Source organism: Carassius gibelio, chromosome B22, assembly GCF_023724105.1.
Source record: "Carassius gibelio isolate Cgi1373 ecotype wild population from Czech Republic chromosome B22, carGib1.2-hapl.c, whole genome shotgun sequence".
Classification (NCBI taxonomy): domain Eukaryota; kingdom Metazoa; phylum Chordata; class Actinopteri; order Cypriniformes; family Cyprinidae; genus Carassius; species Carassius gibelio.
Genome location: NC_068417.1, coordinates 4594438 through 4607968, shown reverse-complemented (window position 1 = coordinate 4607968; position 13531 = coordinate 4594438). Strand labels below are relative to the sequence as shown.

Here is a 13531-nt window from a genome sequence, read left to right as displayed (position 1 = left end):
GATCTGCAAAGTTACAAAAGCTCAAAGTCCCCTTCAAAAAGCAGATATTTAACAGAAATTACTTTACAAAAACTACAACGAACGACTGATTTGGACTACAATGGTCCGTGTACATTTTGATAATTTCATTTCCTATTTAGAATTCAATAAGAATTGGAAAAATGGCTCGTTTATTAATTTTTCCGTTTAGTTTAACAAATGGAAAATTATATTTTGGTTTGATCTCTCATTTTTTGATGGGGTTTGCAAATCAGTTTATGGCTTCAATATTTCATTCGCACTTGTGGGCGGGGCTGAAATGCTGCTTTTATCTGATTGGTTGAATTACTCCGCCTTCAGTATGGCCTTTCATTCTTTCAGGCAGAATAAGAGTCTGAAATAAATGTCTGAAACCACCACTCACTGTTAATTATCATAAATAAAAAGTCAGAAATAAAAATTATTTCTGGGTAATAGTTTTGTATGAACATTTTCCCACTGATAAATACAGTGCAAATAGTTTTGTCTCCTTTGATAAAAGTGAAGTGGAAATAAAAATCAATAAAGACTGAACAGTTCCATGATGATTTGTCCGTAACATTTACCACTCTCATACACGTACACCTCTGCATGCAGACACCCAACTGTACAAATTCATTTATAGATTTAAAACCCAGTCCTGAACCTGGAGAATCATGTTCTGCAGAGTTCAGTTCCAACACACTTGTTTGGACATTGCTACTGATCCTGAAGACCTTGCTTAGCTTAAACTTTGCAGGACACTGGCCCTCCACGAGCAGGACTGAGAGAACTGGCATGAGCTCTTTACATTCATTGCATGTGATTTATCAACACCCAGTACATCTTAAAATATACAGTTTATGAAAAATTCCAAAAGTTCCATAAGGACAAAAAATGTATGCATAAACCAGTGTGAATAAACTATATGTTAAAAGAAATTTGGGTTAAAAAAGCCAGAATGGGAAGTTTTAAGTAATTGTACAGCTTGAAGTGTGAAGCTTAGTCTTGTACACAGATATGGCATATGAAACTACACATTACATGAATGTATTTATTTGTCATTTAAACTAATGTAAACGGAAAAAGAGTAGACTGGATTTTTTAAACCTGTTGCCTTCTCTAGTGTACATTAAGTATTAAGGCCTTCATTGCTCAGATAATGAAAGTCAATAGGATTTTTTGGGAAGGTAAGTCTGACCAGTTATACAGCAGACGAGTCTGAAGGTCTGAAACATTAAAGTTCTAGTCTGTGTCAATTACTCTCATAATAAATAATAATAATGTTTAAATACATGTTAGCTTTCTCAAGCCCAACAAAGAAGACTAAGAATAGAAACATCAACCAATTTATTATGTAATAAAAGTAATTTGTCTATTTCATGAACTTTATTAATTTTCATAATTATTTATTAATGTCACACACATATCAAGTGCCTTTTGAGTTAGAAAACAAGAGTGGTAAATGTTACAGACAAATCATCATGGAACTGTTCAGTCTAATATTGATTTTTATTTCCACATCACTTTTATCAAAGGAGACAGAACTATTTGCACTCTATTTGTCAGTGGGACAATATTCATATAATACTACAATACAAATTATTTCTGGGTTTTTAATTATGCTAATTAACAGTGAGTGGTGGTTGTAGACATTACTCTTCTAAGACTCTTATTCTGCCTGAAAGAATGAAAGGCTGTGCTGAAGGTGGAGCAATTCGACCAATCAGATAAAAACAGAGTTTCAGCTCCACCCACAAGTGCGAATGAAATACTGAAGCCATAAACTGATTTGTAAACCTCAAATGAAAAATGAGAAATCCAGCCAAAACCAAATTTTCCGTTTGTTAAACTAAAAGGAAAAATGAATAAATGAGCCATTTTTCCAATTATTGTTATTGAATTCTAAGTAGGAAATGAAATGATCAAAACGTACCCGTCCGTGTGAAAAATTTGGGTATCTTCTGTCCATTCAAAATCTGTTTTCAATAGAAAAAACTGAAAACGAAAGACTTGAGAGGATTAAAGTGAGAGAACATGAATTCAGTAACGAGTAATGGAAAAATGGCTCATTTATTCGTTATTACATTTAGTTTAACAAACGGAAAATTTGTTTTTGGCTCGATTTCTCATTTTGTCATTTGGGGTTTACAAATAGGTTTATAGCTTCAATATTTCATTCACACTTGTGGGCGGAGCTGAAATGCTCCTTTCATTTGATTGGTCGAATCGCTCCACCTTCAGCTCAGTCTTTTCATTCTTTCGGCAGTATAAAAGTCAGTACGAGTGAAGCACTGTAATGTCTGAAACCACCACTCACTGTTAATTGGCATAATATTTGAAACAGATGTGGCTGGGCACATAATTCGTGCTGCTGCGACTTGCAAGTGACCCCTTTAAATTATTTCTAGGTTATAGTATTGTGTGAATAGTGTCCCACTGATAAATACAATGCAAATAGCTCTGTCTCCTTGGATAAAAGTGAAGTGGAAATAAAAATCAATAATAGACTGAACACTGTTCACTACACTGTTTTTTATGTAAAATCATTTTCTAACTGTTTTTAAATTCATTTTAAGTAAATTTTTCAATCATTGAGTTTTTTATTTTTGTTATTATTTTTCTTCATAATTATCTTCTTTTCTTTTATGTAAAGCACTTTGAATTACCATTGTGTACGAAATGTGCTATATAAATAAACTTGCGTTGAAAAGTTCCATGATAATATGTCTGTGACATTTACCACTCTCATCTTTTAAGTCTAAAAGCAATAGGTAGACATTAATAATTAATTGTGAAAATTAATATAGTTAAATCTATTAAATAAATTAGTAATATTAGTTTTATTACATACTAAATTGAATGAAGTTTCTCTTCTTAGTCTACTTTGTTGGGCTTGAGAAAGCATATATTTGAACATTATTATTATTTATTATGAGAGTTATTGACACCAACTAGAACTTTACTGTTTCACCGAATTCAGCTCAGATCTTCAGACTCGTCTGACTTGTTGCTGTATAACTGGTCAGACTTAACATCCCCAAAAATCCTATTGACTTTTGTTATCTGAGCAATGAAGGCATAAACACTTCGTGTCCACTAGAGGGGATGACAGGATTTGTGTTTACATCAGTTTAAATGACAAATAAATACATGAGTTTCATGTGTACTACCATGAATATGCTGTATCTGTGTACAAGAATAAACTTCACACTCCAAGCTGTACAACTACTTAAAACTTCCCATTTTGGCTTTTTCAACCTACTTCCAAATTTATTTTAAGATATTGTTTATTCATACTGGTTTATGCATTTAATATTTGTCCATCTGGAAATTTTATTTTTATTGAGCTGTACATTTTAAGATGTACTAGGTGTTGATAAATCACATTCAATGAATGTAAAGAGCTAATGTTTGGGCTCTCAGTCCTGCTCCTGGAGGGCCAGTGTCCTGCAAAGTTTATCTTCACCGAATAAACACATCTACACTAACTAGACATCCAAAACGCCGCTTTTACCGCCGCTTTTATCGCCACTCCTACCGCCGCCGCGGCGGTGTAAAGTGCATTTCTAGCCTTTGGGGCGGCAGTGGCTCAGTGGTTCATGTAGGTTGTCTACAAACCGGAAGGTTGGTGGTTCGATCCCCGGCTCCACCTGACCAAGTGTCGAGGTGTCCTTGAGCAAGACACCTAACCCCAGCTGCTCCTGACGAGCTGGATGGCGCCTTGTATGGCAGACACCGCCGTCGGTGTGTGAATGGGTGTGAATGGGTGAATGTGAGGCAAATTGTAAAGCGCTTTGGATGGCCATGTGGTCTGTTGAAAGCGCTATATAAATGCAGTCCATTTACCATTTACTTTGACCGCTGAGTGGCGCTTTAACCACAAGTTATCAAACAAGCGCATCAAAGCACATTTTCGCAAATAGACGTCAGTTTTGCCTCACTGATGTGTTACATTTGACTGCTTCAGTCACAGAAAATGAAAGAAAAACACTATAGTTTAAATATTTACTATATTTAGTATTTAATACTCACAGAAGAAAGTTTGGTATTTATGAAGTTATATGCATTTCTTAGAAAGACAAAGAGAAAGAGTCTGTGCTTATATTTTCTAAGCTACATGGTATTAAACCATATTTTAGATTGGACACATTTAAAAGGTGTGCAGTATTATTTATATTATATTAATTATGCGTTATATTATTCAAAATAAATTGTGGTTTACTTTGCATCCGAGCATTAAAAGTGGTAGCCTATTTTAGGGGGGTAGGCTACATGGATTAATATGCAAAATGTCAATATTTTAATATATTATTCCTATATTTTAATTTATATTTTAAATATAAATATATTTTTTCCTTTAATAAAACAACATGCATTTTTGATATTCGTTACCTGCCCTTTATTTTGACATAACCTATTGGGAAAAAGACATTTGTCTGTAAACTGATTAAGAAATTGTTGCATGTTTAAATGTGAAGCAGTGTATAATTTCGTTCCCATTATTTAGGCCTAATTTGCCTAAAATAAGAAACGAATAAAATTAAACCGGCACGACTAAATCTTTGAAACTCTAAAGAATTAATAAAATGTCCTCACAATTAAACGCAAGTTCTCTCATTATAATCAACAACATTCATATGATGTAAAAAAAAAGCTTTAGTAATTGATATCTAAAGTAATTTTAAAGGGAACCGTCTTTACTTGCTTTTAAAGTAGGGTAATATCATATGTCCTAAAAAAAAATCCCAGTTTTCTTTTCTTTTTTTTTTTTTTTTTTTTTTAGAAAAAACGATTTTTAAATAAATATTCAAATGACGAAGAAATTTTACAAAACAAGTTTTAATATATAAATTCTTTATCATTCATTTAGCAGTTAAATTTATAACTGCAACAAGATGATTAATTTAATACTAGCCCATCATGCATTTAACCATCCACTCAGCTTTAAGAGCTGTTCAGATTAAATCTGGCAGTTCAGCAGTGAGTCAGTGTCATGGATGGAGGACCTGTTAATATTTTTTCTAGTTTATATTTCCATCTCGTTATGCCGCTGGTTTAGATTTTTTTATTTTTTTTTCTTATAGAACTTATTTGTAAATAGAGCAGTCACTGTCTGTGTGTACACCGGACACCAGAGTTGTCATCTGTGTCCCACAGCGAAGTGTGTGTCTAAACTTGATGACATCACACTATAGTGTCAAATCATCTAAACGCAGTGTCAGAACATTTCATCATAAACAGAACGAGCATCAGTTCACTGATGGGGATCGTGTCCAGTGTATCCATCACTGTGTTCTGTTGTATTTTGTTCGATCGTTCGACTCCAGACCGGTGTAGACCTGGCATGCGTTTTTTATTGTTTTTGTTTTTTTTACAGCCCTGCTTGTTTTAACGTTTTTATTAAATATCTGTATTGACTGCATGGTCATATTATCAAATTATTTACTGCCATGCGACCTACAAAAATAAAGCTTGGCGAGTCGATGAACGAGCATTGCTGCAGGTTGATTTTTGGCGGATGTTCGTTTCGTCAGGTTAAACATCTCTCTCACTCAGCAGAGTCTGTGAGCAGCAACAACTTCCCCTCCACGCGAACTGATACCAGAAACACGCTCCGCCTTCACTCCGTGAATAAAGTATTTCAGTATGTTTGAAATGTTATGTTCATAACAAAGCATATAAAATAATAATAATAATTTTAAAAAAATAACAGGAGAGTTTCAAAGTTGCTTAAGCTATGTGTAAACTTTTTCCCTATATCACATGCCAAACTAATAACATTGTAAGCATTAGCTACATCTTTAATTGCTGTTTTCTGCTGTGAAAATTATGTTGTGATGAAAATAACATCTTTGTCAGTTATTTTATCTAAACAGATCGATTAACTAAGATTTCAAAATCAGATAGCATGCTGATAATGTAGCACTGTAAGCAGTGTTGTGCCTGAACGCGTTCATTGAACGATAGTTCATGAACTCGTTCATATTTTGGGCGAACGTGAACTGAACGTGCTGAATTAATGCCTGATGAACGTTACTGTCAACTCGTTCATTCTGGTGTCTGTGAACGGCACACTCTCTCAGGTTAACTTCGTTCAATAGGGTGCCAGATTTCTATAGAGACTTCCAGGCGAAAAACCAGCTAAAACACACCGTAAACGGGTCTTAATATGTAGCGGAAAAACACCCAATCTGGCAACACCAGCCACCATGTAGCAAGAAGGCGTATGATTATTTAAAATAATTTTATGATGTTTATGACAAGGTCGGTGGGAGACAAAGCATTAAAGCAACAAGGGGGAAGTGCTGTCCCCTCAGTGCTAATGTAAACCCTGGTTGGATAAGGATTCAAAATTGGATATGAAGATGAAATCTGACGCATAGTTTCATTGTTAAAACTGATAAAATAATTGCTGTCTGTGATTCTATATGGGCTGTTGCAATAATTTTGAAAAAATAATAGCTCGCAGCAACATATGGAAAAAAAGAACTATGAACTAGTTCATTTTTGGAACTGTGTGAACTTAGTTCAAAATTTTGTAGTTTGAACTATGAACTGAACTAGTTCATTTTAAAATTTGTGAATTGAACTTTGAACTAGTTCATGTAGAAAGTGAACTTTCCCAACACTGACTGTAAGATAACATTTGTTTGAACGCATTATTGCGAAAGCGATTCAGTGTGAATCTGTTTAAATCATGCTTTAACCCGAAAATAATCAGTAAAAGAAACAGACAAACTCTTAACGTCCCGCTCGACTCTTGCAGTCAACCTTCTGATCAAGCTAAATAGGTTGGCTATTGGCATGAATTTTACTCGTGATAAGAAGCTCATATTCAAGTGTTTGTGAAAAAATAATTAATGTGCATTAATGACAGGGAGGCGCCGTCTCATCACTTTAATTTTTCATGATAATGATAATGATAATTTTTTAATTAACATAATATCGTGGTGTCTCACATAGGTACATTTAAAATATATCTACAGAAAGCTTGAAATGTTTTTAAACGAAAAGGAATAGTGTAATGTGTGAATGTTGCATTTCACTCGTCGGAGAGAGCCAGCACTGTGAATATAACCAAAACAACAGTCCTATATAAACCGGTTCAGCAAGTGAAAGCCTCATGACACTATCCATATGAAAGAGCAATTCACACCTTTATCTCGACCCCACAAGCCATGAATAACTATCCAAAACCCAACCCCCTACAGCTGAACAGAATTCGATCTGTGTTTTGGCTCTGAGGAACCGTGTGTTACTGGGCTGAAACATGCCTGCACTACACTTCATAATTTTCTCGCAGCCCATATTATTATTTTCACAAGACCATAATGATAATAACAAATCATCAATTAATAATTAATCATTATTTTACGAAAATCATTGTTATTTGTGATCGTGGATGTTTACGGGAGGCTTTAAGACCAAGCGGAGTCCTCTGTTCCCGCCTCACAGCGCGCGGGTCTCCGAGGCTTCACTGTCTGCGGTTTGACTTTACTGAATCAGATTGAGGCGAACTTATTGATCATGACGCAGACTTCTTCAATTTATACTTCTGAATGCGCAGGCTGATGGCCAGCTCTGCAATTGCCCAGAATTATTGCACATCTCACTGTCTTTATATTCTTTTACTGACGGATTGCACAGGTTTGAGTAGCAATGAGCTTCTTCACTCTGCCTGGCTGCACATGTGCAATTTTGCTTTTGAAGCCAACTGACCAGGCGCACCTGTCCGCGCGGTCGTCTGCTCGGTGCCTTGAGACACACTCTCCAATGACGATTTTTACAACACGCCTACCTAGCGGTCCATAGCGGACTCGCAGGCGCAGAAAGTTTGACAGAAGGGTTTAAAGTGCAGGCTTGCATGACCTGACGGGCAACATTTCAGAAAATGTGCATTCACAAATGTAGCCTATTTTTACCCAAATATGGAAAGCACTATTGAATTTAATAATATGAGGTTCTCTCTTGAGATATTTGCCACATTTCTTCAATTAAGGATTGTTACATAGTGTATGGTGTTTCCATTTATCTGAACTTCAAGTGAGTTGCAGGGCAAAAAAAAAAAAAAAAACGAAAATCCAGCACTTCTCCTTCAATACTGATACTGCGACTATTGACAGTTTGTACATGTTCATTCGCTGGCATTTTTTGAATTTCTTTTTTTTCTCACTTAAAAACAAATGTGTCCATTCTGATGTGCAATTTTACCTTACAGGCAATTTACCTAATGGCTGTTGATGACTATTTGAATTGAATTCTGCCAAAGTGCGCGCTTGTATGTGTTCGTTAAATGCTCATGCCAGTGCTCATGTCTGAAAATAATATATGAAGAAGAAAAAAAAAAAAACACTTAAAAACATTAGGATATAGCTTATATTTCATTAGTAGCATAATTTTTTTTTTTGGCATGTTGTGCAGACCGCATTTGAATTCGTGACAGGCCGCGGGTTGAGAACCACTGCTTTATTTCAAACATTTTTAAATCGTCCACAGCTGAGCTTTGCAGGAGGCTGATCTGCGCCAGATCACGTGAAGTGAATGTAATGAACAAAGTCGTTTTCAGATGCAATGAAAAAAAAACTAAAAAAACATGGATAACCTAGATTAGTGCCAGCAGTGGTGTCAAAAGTACTGGCATTCATTACTCAAGTAGAAGTATAGATACTAGGGTTTAAAAAGACTTTTGTAGAAGTTGAAGTATCAACTCAAGCTTTTTACTCAAGTAAAAGTGTAAAAGTACTGGTTTAAAAAACTACTTAAAGTATAAAAGTAAAAGTAATGTAAGGGGGAAAAAATGCCATTAAGAACAAAAGCTTAGGCCGCACCAGAGGGGCCTATTGTGTACTACCCCACATCCTCAAAAAACATTTTTCTAAAGGCCATATGCCACAATGACTATAATGTTATATTAAAATGTTCATGTTGAAAAATTTGGGATGCACTAGGCTTCCTGTTTCAGCCGCATATATGAAAATACAAAAATGGTGTGCACATCCCAAACATCCAATTAGGACACAGGTGCAAGACAACTAAATGATATAGACAAATAAAGAAGTGAAGTCTGAACACTGAAAACTACTGCTCCAGAGGAATTTAATCAAGCAACGTTTCGACCTTCAGGTCTTCCTCAGCCGCATATATGCCCATTTAAAATGAACGCACTTTAGTACAATCCAAATACATTAAAGGACTAGAGATATGATGACTAGTTGCCAATAAGTATTGTTATGGTGCAAAAAGTCAAACTTCAGAGGCTTGTCATCAATAACTTTTAATGGAATGTTTATGTACATCCATGATTAGCTGCAGGAATCTGCGAGGGCGATGGACAAGAACATTGGTGCAGGCTTAATAACAATTACACTTGTATGGTTGACTATTTACAGTAAACATTATAGTGCTGTCAAAATGAATGATTAATCCAAGTGATTAATCAAAAACTAAAACTGAAAAAAAATCATAATCCTGATACTTTCTTGATTGATAGCTTCTTGTATTTGGTACATACGTCTGCTATGTCCAGTGTTGGGGGGTAACGAGTTACAAAGTTGGTATAGCCTACTTATCACAACTTTGTCAATCGCATCGTCAATCGAAAACGCTAAATTATTCAAACGTCTCGCTACCAAACTACCTACAGTAGCTTAATTTGTGGAGGACGAAGAAAAAGCACTCATTTGGTAAATGAGCCAGTGAGAAATAATAAGTTTTAAGTAGGGTCCAGTGCCTTTTCAATACTTTTAAAACGGTACCGGCTCCTAAACGGTGCCTGAACCGATACTTTAAAAAAAAGAACCACAAAAAAACTATGGATAACTTTAAAGAACATTACAAATATTTTAAATAAATCCATAGCTTGTTGTGCAAGTTGTGCTTCCATTAATCTAAGCCTAATAAATGTATTTCACAATCTGGGTCATTATTTAACACAAAACCACACATAATGTTTCTACTGTATCTCTGTCACTCACTCTGATATTTAGTTAAGATGAGTGCTGTCTGTCACTGTCTTAAATCAGTTCTGTGAATTACTGTATGGTCATTCTTTATAAAGTAGCAACAATGTCGTTTTTAAAATACAGTACTGTGCAAAAGTCTTATGGAAAAATGAGTATTTTCTCCCCAAAAAGGGTTTTAAGCCAGTTATTTATATCTTTTGCTGTAGTGTGTCAGTTGGAAATATCAGTTTGCCATTAATTTTAATAATAATCTAGTGCGATTTTGAATGCACAAGCAGTCTGACAACGGCAAAATTAATGTTTGGAAATGTAAACTGATATTTTATACTGACACACTACAGCAAAATATATAAATAACTGTCCGAACACCATTCTTTTAAGTGAAAATACTAAAGTGTCTAAGACTTTTGCACAGTAGTGTATGTATAAAGTCCGTATGATTAAATTAAGTATATTTAAGTAAGTGTAATTAAAGTATGTGTTCGTTCATATGTGTTAAGGGCTAGATTTTCGCTGGAGGAAACGGCTGTGGTGTGATGAGCGAAAACTTTACAGATGAGAAACCGACTGCTACCTCGTGACCTTTTGTAAACTGTATTTATGACAAAGAACTGCACAGATATGGATATTCTAACAATCTATCGATAAACACACACCTTGTGTCCTCTGTTTGTTTAAGTGCGCATGCGCTGCTCCGTTCGCGGTCTGCGCCTCTGCGGATTGAAGAGCGCGCTGAAAGACGGGAGGAGACGGTCTGACGCTGGTTTCATGTGAAATTTAAGCGGACTGACTCTGAGGCGATAGGATACCGTTTCCATAACCAACCCTACTTTTAAGAAATATATTTTTTGATAAACGAACCCAAAACTGTCTATGTCCTGGCTGGACTGTGATGTGATTTGTGTCACGTGCAGGTGCGATGGATCGCATACAGACCAATAGGGTGTAGGAATGGTATATGTTTATACTTCTCATCCAACCACAATCAAATTCACTCCATCCGGATGGCGCGATTTATCTGGATAGGTTTTTTTTTTTTTTTTTTTTTATAAATGATGACAAGCCGGAATGTAAACAAGCCGAAATGAAACAGCAGTAACGAAGCTATTTTTAAAATGTAAGTACAGATACTTGCCTGAAAATGTAAGGAGTAGAAGTAAAAAGTCGGCTGAAAAATAATCACTCAAGTAAAGTATAGATACCCCAAATTTCTACTTAAGTACAGTAACGAAGTATTTGTACTTCGTTACTTGACACCTCTGAGTGCCAGGCTCTGTTCTGAAGTAAAATAATTATAACTAGAATTAAAAGTTAGTGAACTAACTTTGATGTTGGCTTGGCCATCTTGGCCATGGGGCAAAAGAGCCACAGTACTTGTGTGCCCAACATTCTTGAGTTGCCCCGCTGCAAAAAAAATAAAAATAATAATACCATAAAAAATACACCTGCAACAGTCTTTTTTCATGGTCCCTTGCTGTTTTCTTTTTTAATAAAAAGCCTGAGCTATGATAACAGCTACGACAGGGTTGTCTAGCTGGATGTGAAATAAGTCATGCCTATTTTTCTCATGTATGTAGTCCTGTCACCATCGCGTTATGGGCAACGACACACTCGATAACTGATACTGAAAATGCATTTTAAATCAAGGAGATCAAAAGGGGTCCAAGCACAATGGTTTGTATAGATGATACAGTTACAGAATGGACATGTATCTTTTAAAGTAAATTATTAGTCCTTTTGTGAGTACTATTATATGCACAACATGAAAATAGATAACTATCATAGTGTCCCTTTTACAGTAATGTGTGATAACTTGATAAAAATATTGGCAATACTATTAAAATATGTTCAAATTTAATGATATCTAGGAGATGATGTTCAAGTCTTTGAACAGATGAGGTGTGCTATATCTTTTCTAACTTATTGAACTTACGGTTTTCATAAAAATAAATATTAAAATCATAAAAATCCCATAGACTTTAATTGACAGGATGTTCAGATGAGCCAAGCTCCAAATCCCATTAGACTCAATCAAACTCTGCTTCTATGAACTATTTCTAATCAGTTTAAACTCATTCTAACTCATGTAATATTTCAAATTTATTTATGTGCAGAAATAAAACATTTATAAACATTCATTATATTTTTTTTATAAACTTTAATAAGGCCCAATATAGTAATAATGCAAAAACTATAATCTCCTAAATACCATTCAGTTTGGCTCTATTTTCACGTTGTGAATATCATAGTACTCACAGAAGGACTCATAATTTACTTGAAAATAGGATATTTATGTATTCACTTGTATGAACTGATTTGTCTCTGAATATATCTTGAAGTATTTAGTATTTATCCTGTGGCGCCATCCTGTGGACAACATACTGAAACCAGCTGGTAAATGCAGTCTCTTTAATATTCAATCCAGCATCAATACCTATTTTCGATTTATTTCTCAACAGTTTATGTTCACGTGGCTGTTTTCGTTTATATTCGCCAAGCTATTATGAATTTTGAAATAATCGTGTACTTGATTTGTCCGATCTACCGATGAAAAGCCAGAATCACTGTCCTCTGAAGCCGGAGAGATGGACTTTTTTTCCTTCCAGTATTCATAAGCTGTATTGCGCTGATATTTCATTTTGCACACTTACACAGCTCAAAAACGCCTGAATTCTGCCCTTGTTGTGTTCTAATGGGTGGATTGTGTGAGGCATAATTTATTAATGAGATCTGACTTGATAATAATAACATATTGATTTAGCTTGTCAGTGTGAATGAAATGTGTATTTATTTGTCCGATCTCGCCCGGAACGCGGCTGTCATGGGACTTTTTTTCCCTTCACAATGTCAAATATTGCATTTTGCACACATACACAGCCCAACCACCTATAAATTTTCAACGAAGTGCATCTTGAGCTACGTTTCACGTACTTGTACGAAAATCGGTACACACATGTAACTCACCAATATCTACAAAAAAGTCTATTGGTACGAAATCCAAATCCCAACAGGAAGTCAGTTATTATTTTTTTTCTCATCAAAAATTGAACTCCTCCTAGAGATGTATTCAGATCAACACCAAAGTTTGTCAGCGTAATCTAAAGGCCTTTGCGATGTTAAATTGCGAAGATCTAGAGTTTTTGTTTAAGGGCGTGCCCGTGGCGGCCTGGCGAATTTCGATGATTCGCCATGAAAAATGAAGTTTCTATAACTCAGACATAAAATGTCCAATCTGCAACAAACTTCACATGTTTGATAAGACTCCTGACCTGAACAGATCAACATTCCCAAATTTAGTTATAGTCATAGCGCCACCTGCTGGCAACAGGAAGTGTATGCTTTACGCTGCAATGAACTACTACTAGAAAACTAATAAAATCAAAATTGTGTTATGGTCAGTTTAATCTAAAAGCCTTTGCGATAGTGAATTGTGAATATCTTGAGTTTTTGATAAAGGGCGTGTCCTTGGCGACGTGACAAAGTTTGATGTCTCGCCATGGGAATAAAATTTGTAACTCAGGCATAAAATGTCCGATCTTCCCCAAACTTCATATGTGTGATAAGAATCC

At 35.3% G+C, this 13531-nt stretch overlaps 1 protein-coding gene across 1 annotated transcript in view; it reads right to left on the bottom strand.

Annotated features, from left to right (window-relative positions):
• Positions 1 to 13531, bottom strand: part of LOC127987694 (uncharacterized) — a 2462016-nt gene that overhangs the window by 2314378 nt on the left and 134107 nt on the right. The gene's annotated exons all lie outside the window — the stretch shown is intronic.